The sequence below is a fragment of the Platalea leucorodia genome (assembly GCF_965183815.1).
Source record: "Platalea leucorodia genome assembly, chromosome: 5".
NCBI classification, from domain to species: Eukaryota; Metazoa; Chordata; class Aves; order Pelecaniformes; family Threskiornithidae; genus Platalea; species Platalea leucorodia.
Genome location: NC_138827.1, coordinates 49320310 through 49347382, shown reverse-complemented (window position 1 = coordinate 49347382; position 27073 = coordinate 49320310). Strand labels below are relative to the sequence as shown.

Here is a 27073-nt window from a genome sequence, read left to right as displayed (position 1 = left end):
AAGAGAAAGTACACCAGAAACAGTAGTTTGCAAAGTTCTGTTTGCTCCCACCCAGTACAAATGGCCTAACAGTTAAAGGAGTTGAAAGAGCCGAATCTTGGTGAGTACCTGAAACTGCAGGATGTGTGTAACTTTAGGAGATGCGGCAGAGATCCCCAGCTGAGTTGGCAGGGTTTTCCTCCATGAGCTCTCAAAGTAGAATCAATGAAACCTGGTAATATGGGGCCCTTCAGTACTATTTTTATTGCTGTTTTTCAAAGTAGAACCACAGTTCACTAACCAGTGCTTTTAGCTGCCTAAGAGTAAGAAATCTGCTTGGGGGCTAAGGAGTAAAAGTATCATATCTGTATTAATCCAGTGCCACCTGCTGAGCCAGCAACTGCATTGTGCACTGTGTCTTTTCTGATTGTAATGTTGCGTTGAACAAGCTGATGCTCTGATAGTCTAACTTAGGTATAAAAGCTACTGCCTTTGAAGACGTTTCTGGAAATTTGTAAGAGGTACTTTCTGTTTTTCTTTCAAGTTGTGTTGGGTAAGATTTGTGCCTTCTCCTGCAGCTCAGAACTTCTGCTTTACTAAAACAGCACCGTGTTCTCCAGTAGCTTTAAAGGGAAAACAGAGTTTATTTTATGTATTACTATTTTCCTTATATTTTTTGTAAGAGTGCAATTAAAATGCTATTTACTATAGGTTGCCCTCCAACTCCAGCTCCCACCCCCACCCTTCTTAATTGTTTACTTGGAGCTCAGAGAACACAGTTCATTGTTAGGAAGAAAGAGAATAATTCAGACAACTTGGTCAATCAGTGTGCAGCTTGTTTTAATTTTTACACTGCCTCTATTGTGTGGAAAATATGACTTTTATAAGCATGATAGTGCAACCATGAAATGAGAGTTTTTGAAAATGTTGCACCCATAAAATGAGAGGGTTTCAGAAATTGATTATGTGCTCTTATACGATACTGTAATGTAAGTTGCTGCAATGTTCTTTAGGTGTATGCTGTATAAATATTACAACCAAAAAATCTACATGAAAGAAACATTGTTTGCAAAGTCAAGTACTCAGAAGCTAGGAAATACTGGATTTATGGTTGTTTGTGTAAACGTAATTCTCCGCTCTTGTATGTGCTTTCTGCACACTGAATGAGGCAGCGGTCCCAGAGAAAAATAGTGCGCAATCACGTAATCAGATACTTAATCACAATGCATGCACATATGGAGCAGAATTGAGGTTGTATGTGCAACCATAAATCTGATGTTCCCTGACTCTCAGGTACTTGATGTTGAAAGAATTTCATTTAAGTTGCAACATTTGTTGGTTTTAGGTATAATTTCCTAACCTTAAAAAGGAAAAGGCTAAAATACTTCATGCAACTGTTAACGTTGGATGCAACTCTAAGGATGGAAGTTCAGGGTGAGGGTCTGAACTTCACAGCTGGTCCAATTCTCAAGTAACACAGCACAAGCTACTTTAGATTGGAGCAGTGAAGTGCTGGGGACATCAGCTATGCTTGCCCCAGTAATTAACCTGCTGTGAATGTAACCGCTCTCCCTGCCTTTTGGACCTTCTACCTTCAGCATTGCAATAGAAATCATTGCCAGAGGAGTTGTAGGGATTAGCAGTGGTGGCTGGCAGGACAAGAGAATTGTCTCTGTGCACTGGTGATTAATTGCCAAATTCAGGTCTTGTGGGTGTGAGGAATGCCAAACTCAATCTATTTTCCTTCTGGGTGAAGAAAAGCGGAGCAGAATTTCATGGGTTGGGGTGGGGGAGGAAATCTCCTGGCTTGAGGAGGTTGGGGTTTTTTTCTGCTATGTATTATCAAGAGCCTACTACAAACTGCACAGATTTGAGAGATCTTCAAAGATTAATCCACAAGATGGGTTAACAATGGGAAATGTGAGGGAGTCGAAATATTTTAGATTAATATCATCTGCTAAATTTGAAATGGTGTGCCCAGACTGACTATCTTACAGTGCATCAAGATTTTTGGAAAAGTGGGGGTGGTTATAAGAAGGTTTCAGGTCAATTTATCTTCTGTAAATAGCCCATCAAACCTGATGGATAATTGTTCAAAAATATAACAGGCATCTTGCACAAAACAAGCCAACCCAAAACAACCTATAGCTGTCCAGCTATTCTGCCAGCAGCTAACTGCTTTTGGGAAAGCTTCGTAAACTGGGCACAGTTCAGCTCCCTTGTCACCCTGCCTTGACAGCTCCATCACAACGTAGAACTGCCTGTGCTGTTGGAGTGCAAGTGGGATTTGTGCATCCAGCACTGTATTTGGGTCAGAAAGCTTGCAGTGAAGTGAGTAGATTCTTGGCCTTCGACCCCTTGCTTTTTAATACATCACCTCAGTTCTGTAGCTCTCATGTGGAACTGCACTGATCAGAAGTGTAATGTGAAACTGATTTTGCAAAACAATAAATTGCAAAGAGCTTGAGGAAACAGGTGGTTTTGGTTAGTAAATTGCACATAAAATACAAAACATCAGTAAATGGAAGTCTTGGCCCCAGGAGAGGAGAAGCGGTGTTTAGCCCCTTTGCTTCCCCTATTCTGGTGATTGGTTTAAGCTCACTTGCCCTTGGACCCAAAGGGGGCTGTTCTAGCAGCCTAGAATAGCCAGAGCACTGCAGAAGCCCAGTCACAACCTTCCTGTCCACATTTGCTGAGGATTGTAAATAGCAAGTTACAGCAGCAAGGAATCTGAGCTTCATGTGGGAATACCTCCGATAGGGGGATTTCCCAAGTTGCTCGATTTGCCAACTCTATGGACCTGTTAGTGGCCAGAGTGGCATAATCTGCTAGATTATCTGGACCTCTGAGGTTTTACAATGCTTCTGTTCTTTGTGGTGGTGTATCATTCACAAAGACAAATGAAATCATACCAAGAAAAACTGGGGGGGGGAACGGGGCGGGGGGGGGGGAACAAACAAACAACGAAAACAACCAACCCCAAACAAACAAACAAACAAACAAACAAAACCAACAAAACCCTAAAAAAAAAAATCCTTCCTTTGTAATTTACACTGAATAACTTTCCATGAGGCTCAAACTAACTGCAGTAATAAAATGTAGTTGATATTGAATTAATCTTACCAATTTGCCCATGTGGTAAGGATGACGGTTGCTTCAATCCTTACTGTACCAAACATGTATAAATGTAAATTGTGTTTTCTGAACTGGAGCTCTCTTTAATGTTGACTTCTAGCTGTGTTGCAGCTAAACCCGTGCCCAGATCCAAGACTGCAGACGCTCACACACAATTAATCTCACAAATTTATGAATGCCAGAGCATGGAGCAAAATGAAAACAACTGGAGGAATGTATAAGGGGAATAATTGGACTGTATCCAGATGTGCATGTGTAAAACATCACCAACTGACTCCTCCCCCATATCCTGTCTGAAGAAAGGAATTTTTTCAAAAATAAACTGGGGTTATTTGAAAGAAGTTGTGGTGTCTGAATGAAATCTAATAGGCAGGATTAGTGGTAATTAGGTACATTCTTTGCTTCTTGGTTTTTTGGTTTTGTTTTGTTTTTTTCAACTCTTTAGTATCATTGAATTTAGCAGATTCATTGCCAGTTTCGGTGTTATAGCTGGAGCTTTTGCTACACGTATTTGAGCTGCAGGATAGAAGAGGAGAATCACAAGGATTGTATGAGTGTGTGTGTTGTGTATTGAAAATTTTATGAGTAGCAGCAGGCGCTTGTAAGTTGTGTGTCAGGATATTTTTGTAGTGACGGCTGGTTAAGAGGCAGAGGGACACTTGAAAGGCTTTATATAGAGAGACTTTACTAAACTGAAAAAAAAAGAAGTGGCCCTTCCTCATGTCATATTTACAGATTGGAAAAGAAATGAAGGTAACAAACATGCTCTTACACAGATTTTGTTAAATCGCTGGCTTTCAGTGAAAGAGAACTACCGCAGCATATGCAGTTAGGGCCAGTGTCTTTCCTCTCAGCCACCACTGCATACTTTCTGACAGATCTATGATTGCAACGGGGATGGGAAAAGAAGAAAAGGCAAAGGGAAGGAGAAAAGTCTAAACTGGAAAAAAGTAAACTTTTGTTTTACTGCTTTGTTGATTTAAAAAAAAAAAGACAAATCGGTCATTCCCCTGATTATTTTGATGCACTTTTTATGTTCTTCCTCTTTAATAAATTGTATTGCCCACCTTTAAATACTTGTGTGCTTTCTCAGCACAAACTTTTCCTAGACATTTTGTAACACTTATTTTTCTCCCCAAATTAAAATAGCAGGAACCTTGGCTGAGTTTCACAAAACACCCTCACAGGCTTGCTCTACTGTCTTATGTTTACTTTGGTTCTATACCCAAATAGGTTGAGAAAAAAGAAAGAAATAGCACTGAATCTTCTTAAAAGCTGCAATTGATACTTACTGCGGGAAAGACTCGTAATGTTCAGATTCTTTTTCTAGTCCTTGCTCACACAGCAGTGTCCCTGAAGCCAAGGACATTAAAATAAAAAAAATTCTTTGGGGTTTGGACCACGAGACTCTAGCCACCTCCCTCCACAAAAGCCTTTATCACTGAAGCACTCTGTGCCGATTTCTTGTCACAAAATCTTGTTTTGGATTTCAACCTTTATTTTAGCTCTGCTTAAAGTGGAGTTGAAGCAGTATTACGGTTTGGCTTCTGTTGAAGGGATGGGTTAGAACTTAGGCTTTCTGTGCTTCAAGGAGTTAGACTTTTCCTGCCCCCCCTTTCCCCCAATAGAAAAGGACATGCTAAACTGTCCAGGCAGGCTCGTATTGTTGCCAAAGATGTAAAATTCTTGCACTTAAACTGAATGAACACAGAGGCACGGTACTGTTTTTACACCAGGTATAAAATTGCCAGGCACAAATCTGATTTAACAGAATATGTTTTTGAACTTAGTGTCACAATGTGTACGCCAGAATACAGTGAAAGATATTTTTGAGAAATAGTGATAGTCCCTGGATAAAGAGCCCCAGAGGTTCATCTGAAAATGCTTTATAGTTGGAAAGACTCTTTAAACAACAACAAAAAAAATAAATTCAGAATTGCCACAGCTCGTCATGTTGATTCGCTGAAGTTGCAGCAGCTGTCGAGGTGAGATCGAGTTGCCTTGGCAACAGCACATATTGTATAACAGTACCACACCACCATCAAACCATTGAGGTGAGAAGTAGTTTAAAAGCATTACTAAATTTTTATGATACGTCTGCTACGTTTTCAACCTTGTGGTTGGCTGAGTTTACCCAGCTTAGCCTTCTTGGAGCCCAGAAAGCTCAGCTGCTGCATACTGTTCGGTAAAGAAAGGGGAGCGGGAAAAATCCCTAATTTGTGGGGTTTTTTTAAATGCTGAAGTTAAGCTGTCTCTGTATAACTGTTCTTGTTAATTGTGCTCATGCGCACAATGCAGAGTAACTGCTGTATGTAAATGTGTTTTTTCTCTCCTTTTTATACCTTCTATTAGAAGCAAGAGTGATTTTTTTTTTTTTCACTGTTTTGTGTAATAAAAGCAGGAGATATTTAGAAAAATCTATTAAAACTTGGCAGAGAAAGCCCCAAAACATGAAATTGGCCTGGTTTTATGATTGCATTACAAATTTGGACACAATCCCTAAAGCATTCAAATGGTGAGGTTTCTGTCTTTTGTGACGACACCTAGGTACTGTGCTTTTTTTCCAATTTGCTTGCTTTCCAATCCTTTGTGCTTCCCACAGCTGTTTAATTTAATAGAATATATAATCACTTCCAACCACATTATTCACAAGGGATATCTGTTTGCGTGTTCCACCCTGTATATCATACATGCAACTAGAGAACTTCGAATCTATTATTTTACCAGTCCAGTGGTCTCCAAAAGATCTTTAAGGCTCTTTTCAGCATTTCTTTACTAACGAGCATGTGTCTTGGTGGAGTGATTGGTCATGTACATTTTTCACCTACCTTCACCATTATTTCACTTCTTTTTTGTTAATTTTGACAAAGATTGAGATCACCTTGAGTCGTCTTTGGACTGTGATATTTAGATGGGTTTAATTTGAAACCAGGCAAAAAAAAAAGTGGCTAGGTTATTTCATACTTTTAAACTTAAATCTGAAAACAAACAAACAAAAAAGCCATGAACAAAAACATGGTATCCACCTTAAGCAGAGGGGAAAAAAGCAACAAGAGGGGCAAGTGTTATGAAAACCCTGCAAATCACAACCACCTGGTTAGAGTAGCGAGTCCCATGTAACTTAAAGAAGAACTGACTTCAGTTGCAATGTCCAAAAACCAAACCTGTGAGATGCTGCCCAAAGCACTAGTTAATAATTATTGCATACACCTTGGAGTCGGCCCAGATTCTACAGTGCCGTTGCATCCTCTCATGGTTTAATGCATACCACAGTGATTATTGAATGCTTTTTCAGGGTCCATTGTATGTTCTAACTGGTGGGATTTGGTGCCTCTAGTGTTGAGCTGTGGAGCTATGTAATGAAGCTGGGTCAACAGCAGGTATGGTAGCATTTCTGCTCTGTAGTGATCTTATGGTCTATGTAAGTTCAGTTGGTTTTAAGCATGCCACACAGATCTGAATGAAATGATTTCTTGTGCCTGGGAGCTGATCTAGCTGTAGAATATTTTGTCAAAGTTATTCATAGCATATTTAAGAGTTGATGAAGTCACATGCTGCGGCTGTTATTTGGAATCAGAGGGCATTCAATGGGCATCTCTCCTGCTCATCTGTATTTCTGGGGACTGACTTGCACATTCAGTGCCCTGGCTAGCAAAGAGAGGCTGAAGGTGTGTCCTTGGGCACAGTTTGCTCAACTGCCACTCTTGGAGCAAGGGTAAGCTGGGTCGTGCCTGTATCATATTATGCCGCTCACTGAGCAAGCTTACAGCTGTTCTGGAACTGAAAACACTGTCATCACAGCCGCACAGGTACCTGTGCTGATAACCTTATTAAAAGTCAGGGCTCACTAACTTGGGTGCAGCCCCTTGGAAACAGGTCTATCCTACTTCCAGATTTGTGCTTGGTATCTTCGTTCACTGTTGCCCTGTGCAAGATGATACCATGCTGACAAAAATCAGTTTGGCAGGGCTTCCTGCGTTTTGTTCTGTTGTGTCCTGCATTCACTTTTCCAATATTGGTCAGTCTAGCAAAGGATATTTGATGTTTGTGTATTTTGAAGTCTAGGAAGAAGAAACTGAAGTAATAGTGATGAGGGAGGAATCTTTCCTTACAGTAGACTTTAAAGCCTGTTAAACTATCTAGCCCAAGCACTACTTTGTTCCTAGCAGATGCAGTTTTGTTGTGTAGTTGCACAGCTTGACACTCATACTTAATTTAAGTGAGGCTGCATGGCGGCAAGTCTTAAAAAACAGTTATCAGTTTGTAAATAATCCTCATTTTCCTAATGTGATACAGTTTTGCAGCCTTTGAAATAGGGTCTAGCTGCAACATCAGAGGAAAGAGCATATTGCTGGAAGACTGCCAGATGATCGCCAAGCTTTTAGTCAAGATGATAAGGATTGTTAGCCCTTGGGGCAAGAAACATTACAAGTACTTCTACAGTGTCAGTTTGAAATATACTCTAGATGCTCCCACAGTGCAAGTGATGATAATGTTCCTGTTACTAGTCTTGAGTTCAGGAGCAGATTGACAATATTTGCGTTTCTCAGACCTGCCTACCTTCTTCTGCTGCCATTCCATCATAGACCCACACATTTGAATGTATATTTTTACCAGTAATCAAAATATGACTGAGTTCTACTGAGCTATCTCTTTTTATTAACTACAAGTAACAGACCTAACAACTATAGCATTTTTTAGCTGAAACATGTTGTTAATTGCTTATTTTAGTTGCTTGGGTGAGTGAGTTAGCCTATTAAATCTTCCAGTAGTTTTAAATAATAACTTGATTTTTGGAAGGTATTTTCTATTAGCTGAGGCAACCAAATTATTGTCTTGGCAGTCAGAGTACAACATATGTAACAGAGCAAAAACTGTTAGGAAGGGGATCAGAAAACTGATTAGTACATCAGGCTGTTAGTTGTCACGAAGGTTTCTGTGTTCTGCACAGAAGCTTTTTTTTTCCTCATACGGCTTTGAAGGCAGTTTTATCCTGGGCTGTACCGAAAAAGCATCACTATTTTTGATCTGTTGGTGACTTGCCATTGGGGAATTGTGTACTAGATGCACTCCTTTGTTCCTATTTTTCATTCGTTTGGGGATTATCTTACTCATAGGTCAGATCCTTAAAGAAATGGTATTTGAATTCATTCTGTCTCTCTTTATAACAGCAAATGAGAGAGGCTGATATTTGAACACACTCATTTTGGAAAAATTACCATAATGCTTTCTTTTGCATTCTTGTCCTTTCTCTGCTAGTACAGCGGGCGCAGACCACCATCCACCCATGCAGTAGACAGAGTTGTTGAATCGTCTACTAACTTGCTTGTATTTCAAGTCCTGCTGTCTGTTTACATGGTTGTCCTTGCCATTGGAGTTAGCATCCTCTCTTCTTGAGGAAGTGAGTATATATCAGTTATGATCCATAGCCCGGTGGATTTTGTCATGATGGCCATCTTGGCATATCTAATAGGAGTAGAATGAGAATATTCCTGAAGCCTCATGTCTTTGAAATTTGATGCCATTTTCAGCAGAAATAGCAATTATGCTTTGACTGCCCCCAGTGAAGCTCCCATAGGTCCAAGTGGGAAAAGCCAGGCAGGTAGTAAGTAAGTGCACACCCCATAACTCTGATAACACTGTTCTAATATCTACCACAGAACGCGCGTGCAGTGAAGCACGTGAAGTGTGTGCTCTGTGGATGGAGGCTGGTACGGATGTGCATGCAATCTGTCTGCAAGAGGTTTGACTAGGCTACCTGGCTTCTGGGAATCCTGAATAAGTGACCATGACCCTTCTTTTCAGTTAGGAAAGGTTTCCATTGGGGTAGATGAGTATTTCCAGGGAAGCATCATATGGTGCCTTAGCTGGAACACATCTATTTTACTGATTACTAGAATGTGGGGCCTCAACAAAATTAACACGCTGAAACAGGAATAGAAAGAAATCATTTAAGTATGAGTTGGTGTATGCTTGTGTTCTGTTAAAGGGAAATTTGCCATTTTGCCATCCATGGAGTAACTCAATAAGCTAGAGAGACTGGAGATGGCATGAGGATGGTAAAAAGCATTAGTGTAAGAGATGACAATGACTTCAGTCTGAAAATAGGGTTGTCCAAGTAGGAATGTTCTTGTTTGATTTAATAGTGGGGGAGTAATCACTGCAGATGAGGTAGGTTACAGGACTGGGTACAGTATCTCTTCTGTTATTTGTTTTTATATAACTTTTAGTCTTTTCTTGGCTATTGCTAAAAGTCATGAAAACAGACTATAACCTTCATCAGTGTGAGTAGTTTTTATGTGATACATCATCTTTTACGAGAGATCCCATGTGCTAATCCATGTATCTAAGCATATCTAATGTGCTATCTGTTTATCTAAAATTTTTCCTTTTGGTTTCCCACTTTTGCACTGCCCTTTTAATTTTATTACCTGGCTAACAAGTGAGAAGTAAACTCAGGATAGTGGCTTAAACATTTTGCAAGAAAGAAGAGTCTTGTAACTAAAACATAGCATGAAAAGTTAAAAGCTATGATTCGGTTTCTGTTTCTACTGTTTATCTTGTGTTAAACTCACTGTAAGGAGATACTGTCAATGTAAAATCAGACTTCAATCTGCAATTTTGTTATCTGTTAGATGTAAACAAAACTTTACCATAATGAAAAAGCTAAGGAAAAAAAATCTCTGCTTTTGACACTGTGTATTTGACAACATTTTGAAAAGTAGTAATTCCTGTCTGGAATCAGATCAGTGTGTTAGTGAAAGCAGCAAATGCCAGATGCTAAAGAGGAACTAAATCTAATGGACTACTACAGTCCCCACAACAGACAGTTGGGCAGTGTTTGGCTCACTCCCTGGCTTTACGAAACTTTATTTTCCTTGCATGGTTTCCTTTTTTCTTTTCTCATGCAGCTGGGGGCATCCATAGGAGCAGATTCCTGGAATCACACTGAATTCTTAGTGTCAAGGATGCTTGGCATCAGTGGAGGTCATAGCTTAAGTATGTGCTTTGTTTAAAGAAACTTCTGTTTATCAGCTTTCACAGAGGAAATGCAAAAGTCAGTCACTTGTTTGATTTCATCTTCTGTTATGTTGGAGAAAACAATATTCACAAACATAGAAGATTAATTTTAAAGCTACAGAATGGTAGTTGGGTGGTTGGAGGAAGAGGTAGAGCCTTGCACTACTGAATACAGTATTGGTTTTTTGTTTTAAATGAAAACATCAAATTAATGTCTCTGCAAACCCTCTCACCCATAAAATGTCATGCGTCTTCCCTTTAAGATTTCAATTTAATAATTAATGTCTATAGAGAGTGCTTAGGTCCCTTATGAAATGCATAGAGGCAAAAATTAAATGTTGTCTAAGCATCTAAATGCCAGTGCTCAACAATGGGTTAAAAATACTGCACATTTTTGGTAAGGTTAGAAGCCCTGATGGGTGGAGTACAGCAATGGGTGTTTTACTGTAGATGGGTTTACTAACCCTTTGCTGTACAGCTGAAATACAAAAAGACTGAAGTAATGGCCAGCAAGAAAGTGCATTCTCAGGAAGCTGTGTTTAATGAAGCCTGTTTAAAACCTTTCTGCAGAAAAGAGATTTAGTGTTTTCTGCTGCAGGAGGAGCAAGGTTTTTAACCATTTTCTAATCACTAGCTTTTCCTTGTAAATACTGTAGGAAAAGCATCGCAAGAACAGCTTTAAAGAGTCAGGAAGGCTCATTAGCAACCAGTTGCCAAAATATCTGTTTCTACGTACTCTACCCAGGTTAGAATAATCAAATTAAATGAAAGATGGTTTGTACATCTGGTTTTGAATCTGGAAATAAGTTGATAAAGAGATTCACTGGACAGTTTAATTGCTGTAATAAATTTGCAGTAAACCTCATGGAAATAATATTTTCTTTTTTTCACTGTGAAGATGGGTACATCCTTACATAAAGAGAAGCCTGCTTCCTCCTTTGTCTCGTTGTTGACAATTACAAATTTTCAGTTATATTTTTGTAATGGGTAGCTACACGTAAGAAATCCCATCTGTATGAAAAACTATGGAAAGTGTAGGCATCCTCAGAGGTGGACAATAAGCTGCGCTGCTAGCAACAAAAACTCTAGGTAGAAATTAGTTTTTATTATGCTTTTCAAAAATAGCCTCTGAAGATTCCACATGGGTGCCTTGTGGGAGGGCATTCCATGCTGTGGGAGCAGAACAAGTGCCTTTAGGCACCTGAGGTCAAAATGTGAACAAGGACTAAAGACATTTGTAGTTGTGTTTTTCCCTGCTTATGAAAAAAATTATCTCAATGGTTTAGGGATAGTTTATATAGCAAGCCTGATTTGGGGATAACCAACAGTTTATTGGCACAAGTTACATGGAACTTAGAATTTTAAGTTCTCTAATATGACCTTCTTTGCTGACTACAATGCACATGTTCCTATAGCCTTCATTTAAGACACATAAAATGATGCTTTTCTGCAAATTATTTGCCACTGAGATGATGGACCAACACCCTATCCTACCAAATGAAAAAGATGACTGGCTACTCCTGGGCTAGGCTGGGAAACAACCAGGAGGGGATAAAGGAAGGTGTGGTGCATTATTTCCCAGAGTCTTGACCTGATTGTTTTTGGAGCAGAACCAGATGTTGACCTCTTCTCTGGAAGATGAAGGTGCCTCTGTGGACTGAGTCTCCTGCTCAGCTGGACTTGCCATTGTATGGTGGAAAGCAGATGCCCCTCTTCTCTGGGTTTGGTTTGTACCGGCAGCTTATTCTGTAGACCAGCAGTTCTCATGCTGGGTAAGCATGGGATGCTGTTGCCTTTCAGCCCTGCACTGATAAGTAGCTGCACCATTCCTAGTAAATTGAGTTCTTTAGTTCTGTTGTTAGGGCCTCTGTCTCAAGTATCTCTGCTAAGCTGTGTCTAACACACCACTCTGAGCACCCTCCTGAGGAGCATGGCATGGGAGCTGGGACTTTCAAAATGCAGTTCCGGAGACAAGGAGCTAGTGGATGCAGGCCTAGAATATGAAAAATTGTCTGCTCTGGGGTAGAGCAGAGAGGAAAAGAGAATGTGCTTAAAATAGAAAAACATTTGAGAATCTCCGAGTTAGGCTGTGTTTTCGATGAAGATTGCATGTCGTCTTGTACAGCAAAGATGCAAGTTGCAGTGTGTAAATAGCAGAGTAAGAGTACAGCTTAGTTCCAAAGAGTTCTTGTGCTTTTTAAGTCAAGTTTGCTTTTCTGTTCACTCTACATGATTTAGATGAGAGGTTTACACACATCAGTTACAGTGTTTTTACTCTTAAGACTTTAAGCCGTTGATTGAAAACTGAGGCACTTGAGAGAACTGAAAGAATGGGGGGGAGGTGGTTATTGAACTTAGCAGTTTATACTAGTGCTTAATGTTCTTTACCTTTTTTTTTTCCCCCTAATATCTAACTGTAATCATTTTTAGTGCTTCTTAGGCTTTTTAGTGAAGAGTAATGTGCAAGAAGGGTTGAATACTGGAGCTTTCTCAACATTGCCTATTAATAGGTTTCACCCCTCAACAAAGAAGTGGGTCAGCTTTTTCCGTGGTGTCTCTCTTTTAGTTAAAATACATCATTATCATCAAGTCCTGTACCATAAATCGTTGCAGTGATCGCTCTAAGTCCCGGTGATGGTGATGCACATGTTCTTTGTTCCTTAGTTGCCTCCAGGAATGCTCAGAACATGTCTCCCCCTGTTTGGGGTCAACCCCACACCAATACATGTGCTTTTGATATGAAAGATGATGCTTTCCCAGTTATTTTCTCTATGACTTCCTAAACAAGAATGTAGAAATTTGTCAGTTTTCCAGATTACGTGAGTTATCCCACTAGGTCTCTGTTACATCAATTAAGTAATAATTTTGATTCTGTATTGAAAATTTCTAGCTTCTCTGGTTTGTTTTGTGTGACATGAGTAAGTCAGTCCACAGACATTTTAGATACCTGTGCAGCAGTTTCTTCTATAACCCTTTCCTAACCTTACTCCCACCCCTACAGCCTCTTGTCCAGGTCACCATGTGTTATACTTATCAGTAGGTCTTTCTATGTTCTCATTTTCATCTTTGAGATACTCTGCTTTAAAGTCCTCCTCACTAGATTCTTCTCCCCCACACCCCCACCTCCTCTTTAGTATATGGATAAATAGGGAACAAGTGTTGTGATTCTGTAATTAACAGCTTTTTTTCTTTTTAAGCACTGCTTTTTCTCTATGGATATGTGTGTGTGTGTATGAGGGCAGTGAGGATTTTCTTAGACTGTGGAGTAAGTTGAGAACTTACAGCCTAATTCAAATTAATTAGAAATGTGTTCAATTTTTTTGCTAAATGATCTTAATAATGGAATAACGAAGATCTTTTCGGCTGTGTTGTTTAAGCTCAGAGAATTTAGAATCCAATGGTAATTAGAGTATAATTATTTTAGATTAAGGGGCATATGTCTGTTACTATGTATAAAATTTTCCTCCTTTTCAGTGAGCATAAGAAAAATTCCATGATGTGCTTCTCTTTGAGGTGATCTTGTGTCCTAGTGTTCTGAAAGGGTCTGGGATTTTGTTTATGCCTGCTGAAAATATCGGAGGCCACTGTGTTCCCATCTTCACTTACTTTGAAGAAGGAGGTAGTGTCTATTTTGCAATGGATGGTTTCAGTCTCTTTACAAATGGTGACCTTCTTTGTAAAAAGTCCCTAGAAGTAGTGGTCTTTGTCTACATACAATCTGTGGCCGAAGTTGTCTTTACATTTCAGTAGTTCCTATCTTTAAAAACACTTCTCGCACCAAATGTCCTCAGCAGGAGATATGAGAGGTGAACGGTGAAATGAAGTGAATGCAAGAAAAGCAAAGGGAATTGGGGTTCACCTGTAAAGACTCTGTGCAGCTGCCAAATGAATTTGATTTTAAAATCCTAGTTTTGTGTTCTTAGACGAAAGTGTATTTTTCCCCTGTCTGAATTAGGTTGTCCCCCTCCCCATTTCTAGAGTGCAATTTCAGGGCAGACTGAAATGTACTTGAGAGGTATTCTCTTTCCATTAGGGAATGTGAATTTCTTTTAACTGTAAATTTTCCAGACTTATAACACTTGGTTTTTGGAGGATTTTTGTTTGTTTGTTTTGAGTAATGGCAATAGTTCTATAAGGTATTTTATTCAAATATACATGCATTTAGCCTTGTCTGTTGCCATGTACTTTTTTCTGGGAATTACTAATAATTATATAGTTTGGTAATGTATAATATAAACCCCTCATTATTTCAAACTATTTCAGTGTAGTATATTATTAGACCTTTAAAACAAATCTAAACTGCTAGACAATCTAGTTTTTATAACCTTGGGAATATTCTCAAAGGGGAATAGAATGTTATTTCAGCAAAACGAATGAATTGAGAAAACAATTAAAATATACATTCAGTTTGGGTAATGTAAATGTAAAAAATGGATTACAGAAAATCAAGTTGCTGAATATGATGTTTAAATAGTTCTTAGGCAGACTTGGAATATTTTTAATGAACATTTTATTTCAACATTTTATTTCAATATTTTTGAGGATTTTGGAGGGCAGAGGGGGAACTAGCTGAAATGTTTTCTTTGTTTTGTATTGTATTTTTTAAATTTTGTTGCATGGGCAACTTTGCAATAAGCTGTCCTCCCTGCTTTGTAGCTTTGAGTGTCCTGAAAACAACATGAGTGGAAAAAATGTTTGTCTAAAATGTTCTTTATTACTTTAGAACGTGTTAAAAGATTATCTCTGATATTAGGAATCACTATGTGTGAAATTAGCTCATTGACTAGTGATGAGATGGTTTACACAGTAAGGCTTAGTTGTATGAATTCAGTTTTCGGAATTGATCCTAGAATTCATTTTTATATGGAAAATGGTTAACTTGGGAATTTTGGTACTTGGTAGTTTGTTTCACTATTATAGATTTCTTACTGAAATTCAAGTTTATACCTATATTTTTAAGTTAGATATCTTCTTTTTACTTGGATTTTTCTTGTCACTGTGCCTCTCTCACGTTGAAACAATCTCAATATGTCAGTGTTAGAAAATAGTTGTAATACGTATTTTCCAGCAGCAGTTCTTTGTTCGTTGCAGTATCTGTAAAAGCTAACGACATTAAGGAGTAATGGAGTATATCTTTCAAAGCACAAGTAACGAGTAATAGGAGTGTTTTGACATAGTGTTTAAAGAAAAAAAAAATCATGGAATTTGGTTTCCTGCCCAGAACTTTGACTGACTGTCTGGGAATTCAGTGCCGTATGTCAGTGTTATGTAGAATTAGTGTATGTACTTTGGAGTGATTCTTTCCAAATATAATGGTGTCCTGCAAATTTAGGGCCAGTGTATTGATAGTCTACAATATTTTGAGTCAGCATTGATGAAGACCTATATCCTTGAGGAACTGCTATGTTTCCTAATAAATATGTCACTTTCTTCCAGAGAAGCAGAGGTATTGTCTTTCTCATCTGTAATACAACTGTGTAATATAAAAATTCAGTGTTTTTGCAGGCGTGTTTCAACTTTCAGATTTCAATGTGCCTTTTTGGTTGTCTCATCTGTGTTTGCAATAATGTCATTACCTCTTGCATTGTCATTGTTTGTTTATAGTTCTGAAACTCCTGGAGACTTTCTAAGACATTGTATGTTTCATAGGTTCTTTGAAATAGCTGAGGTTAAGCATGTCCAGTTCTGCTGGAGCAAAGATTTACATCTTGTTTATTGACTCTTTAAAATCTTATTTTCATAGTATCACTTCACCAACAATAGCTATCCAAGCTGCACGTTGCAAATTTTTAGAGCGTGACTAAGATAGTTCTTGTAGCTATTTTGATCATTGGTTAGAGTTTTTTTCATAGGAAAGAGCTCCTCCCCTAACTGTGTTCTTGGAGAGTCCAGCTGACAGTATCTTAAAAGAGATGATTAAGTGAATGCAGGTGTTTGTCATCTTAACACAACTTCTAGTTTACACAATGGTATATTCAATTTGTATTTTCCTCTCTAAGCAAACAGCATGGAATAAAAGAGGGTGTTAGGTATGAATCAGAATAATACTCCATTGCAGAAATCCAGGGAAGGGAGAACTGGAATTCTTTAAAGATGACGTTATTTTATAGAGAGGAGAAATGACATATTGTAAAATGTCATAGCAAGAAAAGACAAGGTTTGGCGTTAGTTTGGATTGGAAGAGATACAGAGAAAAACAGAAGAACAATTAAAAATATTTTTTAATTATTAGTAAGGATGTTACTTGCAATAGCAAAAGAATATAGCTGCAAGGTTCTTAATCTGGCAGTTACTGAAGACCTCATCCACCATGGAGAAGCAAGGGAAATGCCTCCTTCTCCCAGGTGCTGGTACTCTTGAGAGATACTCTCATTGCCCAGTTTTTGTGCTGATTGCTCACAGCAACGATGATGGAGTCTCTGGTTGACTGAGCCTTTGTGGCTGCTTTGGTGGAAATTAATCTGGCAGCCAGAAGCATCACAGATGTTGTCTCCTGACTTCAGCACCCCACTTCCCTCCGGTGCCTCTCGCACTGCACAGTGGCAGTCCTGCTTTGTTCGTGGGTCTTGGTTGCGGCAGTGCATGGTTTGTCTCTTAGCAGAAGCCTCTAGCTGTCGCCTCCAATGTAGTGAAACTGATACCACATGACTGAAGATGTGCTTTGAGTTTATGCTTGCAGAATGTTTCACTAGCCTGTTTCTTAGCTATACGCTCTGTTCTAGCTGGCTGCAAAACATAGGTTTGGATAATCTGTTACTGGACATAAGCATTGTCTGCTCTGGGCCTGCAGAACTGCCTTCGGTGACAAGTATTTGACAGTCTCTAAGAGTTCGGTGCATGGGTATTATCCTGTTGCTCAAATTCAGCAAGGACATATAGGTGAGCATGTATGGAACTGGCAAAGGTGATCTGTCAATAAATTAATCAAGTTCTGCCATCACACAAAAGGGCAGTGGTGACACTTGAACAGTCATGGTTATTTCTGTTTGAGGATGTCTCTTCCCTTCCAGAGGTGCTGCTCTAAGCTTCCCCAAACTGTGGTACCTCCCTGCTGACATGTCTCTGAGTTCACCGTCTGCCATGGTATTTAAAGGGAGCATGTGGCTAAGGCAGTAGAATGTGTCCCTCCGTTTCAGTTGTGTGTCATTAAGGTATGCTGTAAGCTTGATGTACTTTTCCCTTAGGGTGATACTGGAACAGGACCTCTGTTTTCTGTATACTACTGCAGGTGAACAGCTGAGCGGCACAATTGAAATAGCTAGCGATGTGTCAAGTGTCCTTCACGGTACACGCATTCACATGTGAAAAAACAACATACTGTTATCAGGAAAGAGCTGCTTGTGGGTCAGCAACACTTGGATGTTTTCATTTAATATGCAGCATCTGCAGATTGAAAACTACCGTGTTTGACAGCCCTCCTACACACACTTCCCTCCACACGTACTCCTAGTGGTAGGAGTCAGTAGTAGACTAACACCGCGTAGCACCTTGCAGTCACTTTTTTTAATGACAATAGCTTTAAAGAATGCTTTGATGTTGCATCTTTTGCTGCTGTCCTCTAGCTCTTGATTGTTCTTAAGGCTAGTAGCTTCATGATGTCTTGGATGTTCTACTAACCTTTTTTTCCACGTTCCCATGCCCATGTTTGTCAAGTTCCTTTTTCTGAGTTCAGTTATTGTTCAGAGTTTGCTATGAGTAAGTCTGCGATCCCCATTCCTGTTCAAGTACCTGCTGGGGTAGATGATGTACATTGAGAAGTGACTTCTGTCTTCAGAGGGTTACAGTCCAGAGACAACTTAAGGTCAGTTTGAGGAACAACTTTGGCTATCAGCTTCAGGAGCGTTTCAGTCTGGGACAGTTTCATGGGAATGGTCTTACTGATGAATGTTTCTAAGGAAGCTTCAATCTAATAGCTATTAATTTCCAAGGGCAGAGGGTTGCAGGTTTTTTGCACATCACCACATTATTTTAGGATATCTTTTGTCAAATTGTGAGACACATTTCAAAACCCACTCCCTTGAAGATTTGATGGTATATGTGACTTAGCATTTTAAGGTAATGTTCTTGATATAAAGTAGAAATAGTGCTTGATGATTATGGTGTATTCAGTTTTCTTTATTCAATATAGGAACATCCCCAGGGCTACTTATTTTACCAAAACCCAGAAATGTTGTTATGATAGAGTAAGCAGGTGGTTTTCTCACTCTTTTGTTATAATTCAACAGTTTTTCTTTGACGAAATTAAGAAGCCAGAGTATATTTATACATATTATGTAGAGCAAGGAAGGAGATGTCTTCAGACAGTTGTCTCAGAAGTTAATGTTTTCCATGATCCAAGTATCTTGGCTTGCTTAAAAAAAATAAAAAAAAAATAAAAAAAAAAAAAAGAAAAAGAAAAAAGAAAAAAAGCTGAGATGTACCTTTCAAAAAAATGCTGCTGTTAAAAAAAAAAAAAAAAAAAAAAAAAAAAAAAAAAAAGGAGGGGTGGTGGGGGAGAAGTCTTGACACCAGAAGCTTTGTCATAGTAGAGTTTCTCTCGGATGTCTGGAAAAAGTCTTATACTTCTGGGATGCTTTCCAAAATATTTTCAGTGACCATTGCCACAGGCGTGAACTTCTTAATGCATTTTGCAGTAATCTCCACCACAGTGAAATTGATTACTGTCTGAAAGCTTTTAATGATAACAAGCAAGTAGGGCAGCATAAATGCCATGAACTAATTTGTGTGTGTGTATTTTGTTGCATCTTCGGGACTCTTGCAGAGACAGATGTGTTGCCTCAGGAAAATCCTGCTTAATGTTTTTTACATAATTATGTAATTGCGTATTTATCATTTTGATTTTAATAAGGAGGTTTTTTTTCCACACACGCATGTGCAAAAAGAATCTAGTGTCTCTCCAGATACTTCAGTTGTTACCCAAAGAAAAGTATCTGGTGGCTTCCTGAGTTTGAGCTTTTCTAGGATTCATTTTACAGAAACTGAAATGCATTCAAAAGCCAGAAGAGTTTTAAGAAATGCCTTTCCAGCAGAAAACAAGGGTACTATAGCAAAGGTGTATCATCTTCATGTACCTACCAAGGAATTTCAGGAGCCTTATAAATGAGAGGCTCTCTTTTTATGTGCAAGTTAAGGGAGTCCAGGAAGCTGAAAATACAGTTAAACTTATTGGTTTTTTTCTATCTTAACTTAGTATTCCTAATGCAAGAGGCCATTATGACTGGAGAGGTTCATCCACCCAGACCATCACCTTCTCAAGACTGAAATCTGAGCTGCACTTCTAATACAAAGAGAATAGGTTTCAGGAATTATGTTTTTCCTTTAAATAAAAAAAATCCCACCACCAAAACATATGTGTGTGTGTGTACATGTATATAAAAGTATTTTTATACACACTTATATATATGTAATAAGCAAAATTGTAAACTGTATGAATGGAAAGCTGTACCCAACTGAAAAGCCAGATCTCCCAGGAACTGGTATGTCATTGTCACTCTGTGCCTTCTGCCAGCCCAGACGTGCTGCACCAAAGCCCTTCATCCTGCACTATCACTCCCACAAACCACTGTGATTGTTGGATGATCTGCAGTAGGTGAAGAGTGAAAAATAAAAACTTGAGCACTAGTAGAGAAAAACAAGCTGTCATAAGCAGGCTTCATTGCAAGGGATAAAAAGGTCATAGGATACTTTTTTTTTTTTCTTTCCCCTCTACCTTTGGAGCAGTTACTAGATGCATGCAGCAGAATTTTTCCAGACTGTCAAATGGTTCATCAGTTGGGGCTTTCTCTCAATTTTAAACGCCAGCACCACTTCAGTTGAGAGGAATTACTGGCTTCTTTCCCAGACAAGATTTCCCAAATTCAAAATGACCTTTCAAGATCCTAACTAATAGGAGCTAAACAGAGATTTCCTCTTCATCAGGCCCTTTCTCAGATTGATTCTTTTACTGACAGCACATCCCCACAGTACAGACCAGTGGAAGGCCAGCCCTTCCACTTGTGATAATAAACACCTCTTTTGAAAAGGGGCAATCTTAATTCATGTTGAGTTTGTTATATATTCCAGAAATTACTACACTTCTGTTTGATGCACTGATTATGTAAAGGCACAGGGAGTGCCAGTCAAATAACTGGATTTTTTTTTTTTTTTTTATCCAGCCATTCACGCTCTGCACGAATACAATGGGATGTCTGCTCAGCCACCCCTCATTATTGAGGGAAATGAGAGATGGACAATGGGAAATCTGTTTATCTGGGTACCGTAACATGGGGACTGCTGTGCAGGCAGAAATCGCATGGAGTTAGCTTGGTGCAGCAGGTTTGTTAGCTCCCGCTTAAGGGCCAGCTTGGTTGCTCAGCACAGCACTCCCCAAGGATGCTGGTTGTTCGTTGTTGTGTACTGTGCCCATCCTCTCCTCCAGGCAAGGAGAAGAAGGTATTCAGGGCTGCCCAACTCTGAGCAGGTGGATTGTGAGGTTCTGCTCTGGTGTGTGCTGCATGAATGCAAGCTGCAGCTTCAGCTCCCTGTAAACCCTCAATTAAAGTTGGACAGCTGTGCTGCAAAATAGTGATGTAAAGACATCCCATATTGGTGTCCTTTCGTGAAGTCTTGAAATGTAGCAGGATAGTAAACTCCTTTCAAGAAAGACACCAGTGACCATGTCTTGAAAGGGTGAAGTATTTCAAATACAGAGTTGTAGAGTCTTGTGGTTCTATTCCTGAAGAAGTTTGGGCAGAAGGAAAGCACAGAAACAAATATAATACCGGTTCTTATGAGAGAAAAACACTGTGGAAAATGAATAACACACTGTAAAATGAATGACAAGACCAGACTAAGGACTGATTTAACATTAGCATCAGGTTTAATCCCATAGTTGAATTCAGAAGAAACACCAGAGATATAACATGCCTCTTGATTTTTTTTTTTTAATAATATGTTGTGGGAAAAGGTACCAAAAGATTGGGAAAAAAGTGGAGGTGCCCGGAGTATGTATAATTGCCTAGAAAAGATATTACAAACGCAAAATATAAAAAGATAATAATTCAAACCTGAAATAGCTTGATTTGATGTTGTCAGATTTCTCTTCTTCAGCTGCAGTTTCAGGTTTGGCATTTTCAGCTTTGATTTGTATAAGGAACTCATTATCTCCAGCACGGCAGAGGATAAAGTCTTGTAACACTGAGGGAATGTAAGGTTTGGTATTTGTGCTCTGTGCCACATAACCTTTCTTCTAACAGTCTGGCTTATCACCCTAAGCTGTTGTCACATTTTTGCATTGAGGTTTTCAATTTGGAGCTCTCGTTTTATTCTTTAGCATCTTCCTAGAAGTGTTTCTCTTACATGTTGCATAATGGTTCTTCTGTGTCTTTGTTGATATTTAATTACATACATGCCTATATGTGACAGCCCTCTAATATGTCATACTGCATTATTCTACTCAATATAGATACATGTAATAAAACTGCTTGCTAGGTAATGTACATCCATTGTGGTGTAGCACAGTTACAGAGTGCTCCAGGCACGTGGTGAGAGCAGAGCAGGAAGGGGAATGGTAGTGCATCATGGAGATGTAACCCACCTGCCTGTGGAGGAGTCTCAGGGAGTGAGACAATAATTTTTCATTTTTTGCCTAAAGTTTTTGTCTGAAAACTTTCACTTGAGCGCATAGGGAATCATTTGTACATACGAGAGTGCTTCTTGATGCCCATGTGGCTGGCTTTATTGAAGAATCAGAATCTATGGTGGTTTGAATCTGGTTTCAGTGATCAAAGAAAAGAAACTCTTGGAAAAGTGCTTGGCTTCAATGCTTTATTATCAACAGCTAAAGCCATGTAGGAGTTGATTATAGAAGAGGTGCATAGGTGGAAGAAACACGGTCTTCTCATGTGCAACTTATTAAGTGTTCTTTTGCTATGCTTTTCATAAAAATGTTAGAATGTTTATGTATGCATTGTTTTTCTGTTAAAGCAGCTCCTTTTTGATTTTATAGACAGTTTAGAATTATGTTTTCTACAGCTGTACCCAGGAGCATGTTCAGGCCTGACTCCCACATTGCTAAGTTGTCTGTAATAAAATAACTTGCTTTGTTTTTCTTCAAAAGTTTGCAGTAATATGTAAATATCTCATGCTTCGTTTTTCAGAGTATGCTTTAAAGCCAAGTGTGGTAAAGCAGAGACCATTGTGAAGATGCTGTGTGGCTTTCTAAACTGAGAGAGAAAAATAAACTGAAATAGAAACACAATAAAATTCTCTTGGGTATGTTTAAAGTTAGAACATGGTTAACTCTTGGATATTGATTTAAATACTATAAAAGTTGCTATGAGGCGTCTTAATAGTTTGCATTTTCATCAAATGCCACAGAGTAGGCTATTCTGCACCGGCAGTGAGAGCAGCTCCTAGGTATAAATAAGTCTGAGCCTTTCCTTTTCAGAAGTAAACAGGCATAGTTTCAGCCCACCGGCAGCATTTCCTTACACTTCCTATTTTTTTTCTTCTTCTTTAATATAGACTGCTCTGGCTCAGCAGGTTCACAAGCCACTGCTTCTTGTGTCTGTTCCTGTCTGTAAAATGAGGGTAGTGATCCAGCCATCTAAAATAGTACGGTACTGTAGAACGTCTTCATTTTGGTATTCTTTTCTGCCTCTACTGCTTAACTGTTATGCCAAATAGTTGCTCGGCTTTGGTGTTCCACCTACACGTTTTAGCACCCTGATTGTAGGACACCTTAATGATGCCCTGCCATGCAGAAACAAGGTCTCACATGATGCCTGTGAGTCAGGTAAATATTAGGCCCGAGTTATTAATGTGGAAACAGATACAGAGAGTAGTACAGTGTCGGTGTGGAAATCTAGTTCAGAGGCAGAAATGCCAACCTCTTTATCTGCTGTTTGCAAGCTTTAATTGAAAGCTGTCCTTCCTCAGTTTATGATTTTAAAGTAGTTCACTATTTTGCCTCATTAATGCCTATCCCTAATGGCAGAGGCATTTCATGGATACCTATATTGGCTATCAGTGCACGGGAATTATTCGAGAGTTGTACTTTCAGTACAAATGATGCACAGAATGAATCCTGCTGTAAACCAGCCTTTGTTCCAGCTTTTCCAGTGTGGCCTGCACTTCCAGTTGGGAGCTTGATTTCTTTGAACTTGTGGTCCCCACAGTCGGCATAGACAGGTTTTGGTTGGTGTCATGACCCCCCAGTTGGAAACTGGTGTTCTAAAAAGCATTACAAAGTGGTGAGCAAACTGGCTCAATTCCCCATGATATAACTGAAAGTGCCATTAGGCCAACGCTCAGGCTCAGACCTGCCTGTCAGAATCTGAGCTTCATATATTTGAATTGTCCTGCATGAATTCTGCTTCTGTTCCTCAGGATACGAAATGGGGAGTAGAGTTTGTCCTGCACGCTGCTGTTGTGCTGTAGCCATCTTGAAGTGACAAATAAAAATGAGAATCACCTTGCATAACTTGAAGAAGCTGAAGTAATTTAACAATCTCTTTTCTTTGAAGCAAAGGAATTCTCTTCCCCTTGTCATCCAATTAGCTGACATTGTGTCCAAGATTTCTTCTTCTGCTGTTCTGACAGAGCCTACAAAGTTCCAAAAGCAGAGAATGATTTCTGCCTCTGGCTGAAAATGAAGTTCATTAGCTTGGAAGTGCTGGCTGAGACCTTATTAGGGGGAGGGGAGCTGCTGCTGTATTTTTTGCATCCCTTGTGCCATTTTGGACTTCAGCGGTATTTATTTTTAGTACGTTTAAACGCTGCAGAAGGAAGGGGCAGTTGTAATATGGCATATTTACATCATGCTGTCAGTTCCTGGCAGCTTACTCGCCTGTCAGAGAACAGAACTAGTCCATTAAGGATGCGAGTGCTACTTATGCCCACGAGTGGTGAAACATCGTCTCAAGGGTGGGAAGGCCTTCCGAGGCTAGCAGGTTGATTTGTTTTTCTAAGGTGCATTATGGGGATTTTTTTTTTTTTTTTTTTCATGTCACAGAGACAGGAATGGCCCATGCTACCTCCCACTTTTTCCTTCTTCTCCTCTACTCTGTATAGGAAAAAGAGAGGCAAAGTCTCTACATGAGATCAGCATGTGCTGGTTTTTCCCCTCATGTCACGCTTAAGTTCTCTGCCCCATTATAAAAATAAAAATCTATAAATAAAAAAGAACAAATGCTGAGGGGGACAAACTGGACCCACAGTTATGTGCGTGTCGTCACTTGTAGAAGTGTGCCTAGCCCCATTCCTCCCAGGCTTCATACATTCCCTGTTTCTTATGCTGTCAGCCTCTCAGGATGGGAAACATGCACAGATAGTCCTGGCTGGCTTTTTTTTTGCGCTGCCATAACTTAATATTAATTGAGCTAAGGCTGAAACGGTGTTGGGCTCATCTGCCGTTGAATTAGCTCATGCTCCATTTATATTTTTTTTTTTTCCACTTTGGAGAAAAAAAAACCCCACAACTTGTTATGGGTTTTGCTGCCACACTTCAGTGTTGCAGTGATACCTTTCTCCTGGAATTGAGCAGTATTTAGGTCTGATCTCTCATATATGACATGCTGTCTCTGTTAGCTTCAAGCATAGGCACCCTATGATTTCCCTTTCTTGGAAACTGCTCTGTCTCAGCATGTGGGTAGGAGGCCATGTAAATAAATACCAACCACTTCTTAGCCTTCAGTAGGCATTTCCTTTTTCCTGGTGGCTACAGAAGAAACACTTTCTCACAGTTTGGCATCAAACATTTACAAAACTTTCCTGCTTGTGGAATTTTTGTTTAGACAATCAGATTCTTGGTATGGTTTTTTCACCAGTTTCTATTTTTACTCCTCTGTGGTTGCTTGGTTTGTCAGTAAATAGTGTCTGTCAGAACAAACACTTCATCATAAAGTTCTTAGATTTCTGGTAATTGAATAGTAAATCATTATAAACACATTCTGTAATAGTGAAAGATAAGTTTTAAAGACTAAAAATTAAGCTCATCTAGGTTTTTTTCTTATTTATGATGGAATAAATAACATTCATATTTCTGCCCAAAAGTTTTTGTTTTTTTTAATATATAACCTGTCTTAAATGTTTGAAATAGAAAACAAAGTATCTTACATTACCATGCAGTCCAGCTTTCAACTGAAAAAAACATCTTTGCTTTTAATACAAAGTTTAATATGTGTTCTCCTGAATTTATAATGCTAGGATATTTTTCAGTGTGTGTCACTTTGTCATGGCAGCAAAGCTAACACATTGTTACCTTTTAAATGCTACCAGAACTATTTTGGACATAAGTTTATAATATCAAAACAGATCATATCAATAAAAATCAGTATTAGAGGACAGTGTACTTCTAATTTTTATACATAAATATCTGATCTATAAGTTCTTTATTTGGTTTCATTTACTATTATTCATTTACTTTTTTAGTGGTTAATTATGAATTTACTTTGACTAGTTTTATTTATCTCAGTGGTAATACTTACTGAATGGATGACAGTATACTCTCCCTTCAGGGAGAGCCCCAAAGCTCAGAGAGTGTATATTCTCTGGAAACATAATATAGATATGAACTGTGATAAATAGTTATAGACTAGCACAGAACTAGACTCCTTCATCAGAATTCTTGTTAGATGGGAGAGTGAAGAATATACATATGTATGAGCTTTTGTGGGTAATAATTTCTAGGATGCCTAAGCTAGAGGCAGTTTGAAAATCCATCAGATACTTCTTATGTAATACTCCCACACTGGATTTAATAACTTTTTTATTCAACAAAACAAGACAGTAGAAACCATGCTTTTCCAGAAGGGCCTTTGAAATATGCTTTATCCTCTACTGAGGCCGGGTATGAAGCTGTCTAGGAAAGTGAGCCATTGTTGGACACGTCACTGTATTTTTATAGTTTCACTCTCAGGTACATTCTTATCCAGCTTAGTTTTGAAATCTGATGAAGCTTAGCCAAGTTGAATTGCATCTGCCTTCACAGTACACACATCTCAGTCTAGCTAGGACTTCTTCCAGTTCTGTGCAGTGGAAGTTACTTTTGTGTATTTCTTCTGGGAAATATGTATTGAGAAAAATGAGTCCTAGTTTGGTTTGTCCCTTTTGCCCTATTTTATGGCATACAATAAACGACTACCACATGCATATCTCTTACTTGAGCTAACCACCATAAGTAATGTCCCATTTCACAATTCTCCGGCAAGTGCAATGGGTGCTAGGCTTTACAGCTAGTTCTGAGGATGGCTAGGCAGAGCCTAGTCAGTCTTGCTTCATGTTGGCAGATAAGGCACTGTGAAAGAATCCTAAGCTTTCCAACTTTGGTGATTTATTGAACTTCTGTAGAGTCATTGGGTAGCCAAATGCATGAGAACCCCATTTGGTATCTGCTGCGCAAATTCCAGGGCATAAATCCTCTCCCCACTCCATTGCTGCCGTGGTAATGGCACCAGCCTTAACAGTACCTTAATGGCCTTTGAAAGTTGTTAAACTCTGTACTGTGTTAGTACCCTTGCCAGCAATTTTATCGTGATGCGCAAAAACAGAATGGGGGCATAAAGATGCAAGGTTGCCCCTCTTGTCTTTGGATCGCTTCTACTTGGCATCAGGTGTATTTGCAAAGCAAAATGGAGAGGTTTGCCCTAGTTTGTCCATCAGTGCAAGGACTTGAAGGAAGTTTAACACAATGGGAACAGCTAATAATCTTAGGGCTTTTTTGTTCTGACATCATAAAGTAGCTTGCGAGTGTTACTAGTCCTTAATTTGAGTGACAGGAAGCAAGAAACCTAGAAAAGGTGACGTTATAGTGATTGTTCTGTAAATGAGAATGTGCTGTAAATGAGAGTTGTGATAAAAATGCAAAAGGAGTTGGCTACAGCCAGAGTGAATAGATCATTCCTGCTGTTTGGAAGAACAAGCTGGTTAGATTAGAGTCTGGTTTTGTTTGTATATGGTA

The 27073-nt window shown here is 39.0% G+C and overlaps 1 protein-coding gene across 4 annotated transcripts in view; it reads left to right on the top strand.

Annotated features, from left to right (window-relative positions):
- Nucleotides 1-27073, top strand: part of DNM3 (dynamin 3) — a gene marked incomplete at its 5' end in the record, with an annotated part of 182513 nt that overhangs the window by 86239 nt on the left and 69201 nt on the right. The gene's annotated exons all lie outside the window — the stretch shown is intronic.